The sequence below is a fragment of the Frankliniella occidentalis genome, unplaced genomic scaffold (assembly GCF_000697945.3).
Source record: "Frankliniella occidentalis isolate FOCC.00 unplaced genomic scaffold, Focc_3.1 Scaffold56, whole genome shotgun sequence".
In the NCBI taxonomy this organism is placed as follows: Eukaryota; Metazoa; Arthropoda; class Insecta; order Thysanoptera; family Thripidae; genus Frankliniella; species Frankliniella occidentalis.
This window is the reverse complement of record NW_026267186.1, coordinates 563,011-564,488: the sequence shown is the minus strand read 5'-3', so window position 1 is coordinate 564,488 and position 1,478 is coordinate 563,011. Positions and strand designations below refer to the sequence as shown.

The window sequence follows — 1,478 nt, the reverse complement described above, 5'->3', positions numbered from 1 at the left end:
GGAGGGGAGCGCATTTACTCGACAACCCCGGACTGCTGAAGCCGAGTAGAGCCGAGGAGAGCCGAGCGCGAGCCGACGTACACCAAGCAGCAGGTAGCCGAGTTTGGAGACGGGGACGCCTTAATGGGCTGACGCTCCATCTCCCCAACTTCTTTATCTAGTGCTTGAATTAACAGTCGTAATTTTTCTCGTCTGGTCGTTATCGAGGGAGAAAGATATATTTATTTCGGTTGCATCGGGTCGCTGAAAACTCAAATACCGTCGGCGTGGTTTACAATATGACAGGCATGTAATTAGCATGCCGACGAAGAGGATAGCGGGCGGGGGCGGGGCGCGTTCAGTTGAGAGTTTTGGTCCCGTGGAACTTTTATTATCACGTCGCCCCACCGCGCTGCCGAACACGATTTGTGTTCGCGCCCCGAGGAGGTTATGGCGGCGGCGTGTGTTCGACTGGTGCGTCCTCCTGAACCTGTTCGTGTCGGCCGTCGTGTCGCTGCGGACTGCCGCGGGCGGGGGAGAGGAGCGGGCCGTGTGTTTGATCGGACTGTACTTCAGCTCGTTCGCCCGGCTCCACTTTCTGAGAGCCCTGCATTGATGGCGTATTGTCGGGCGTGCGCACGTACGACGCACGTCGGCGACGACTTAACCGAGGCGGGTCAGAAGAGGATGAGCAGTGGACCTGGAGTGTGGTTGGAAAAGGGAGAGGGGGTTCAGATCATACTGGGCCCGGTCACTTCTCGCTCGCTCTCTCTGTCTGTGGGAACCCGAACTCACCGTTAAGCCGGCTTAGGTGTCCTTCAGTCAGATAAACTCGCGATCGTCGGTCGACTCAAGCCGGCTCGGCCTCAAGCTGAGGCGTCAACGATATCATCGCGTCCCGTTTAGGCCCTGGGGTGAGAGCGGTGAGAGCCGACGAACCCTCTCCGAACCAGCTCCGTCGAGTACTCTGCTGACCGGTGTGCTGCTGGCCACTACTCTGTACACTGTGCTGACTACTCTACTGCTAGCTGACCTCTGCTGGTTGCTTCTCTGACCTCTGCTGACCTCGGTGCTGACAACTTCTCTGACCACTCTGCTGACCTTTGCCATTTCTATGGCCACCGTGCTGACTACTCTGCTGACCGCTGAGCTGGTCACCTCTGGCTATGCTCTGCTCTGACCTCTTCGCCAACCACTCGATGAGGCAGCGTGGTCCATGGTAACTCACAACAAGTCTCCCCGTGTGGCACTGTGGGGGACGCGGACTTGTGCCAGCCAAGTGGATAATCTTCCTCTGGGACAGAAAAAGAGAGAGAGGATGGCGCCGATTTGCCGAGACGGATGCTGTGCACGCGAAGCGATTGTTCGTGGCTGAGAGAGGGAGGGAGAGCTGTCGGCGGCATCTCTCCGAGTTGCATGCTCCTGCCGTGAACAAGCTGTCGTTAAAACCCTATGGTCGGCGTTGAATGGGTTGGGTATGGTCATCCCATCGTAGGTGG

At 57.8% G+C, this 1,478-nt stretch overlaps 1 protein-coding gene across 1 annotated transcript in view; it reads left to right on the top strand.

Annotated features, from left to right (window-relative positions):
- Positions 1-1,478, top strand: part of LOC113205461 (opioid-binding protein/cell adhesion molecule) — a 125,000-nt gene that overhangs the window by 57,797 nt on the left and 65,725 nt on the right. The gene's annotated exons all lie outside the window — the stretch shown is intronic.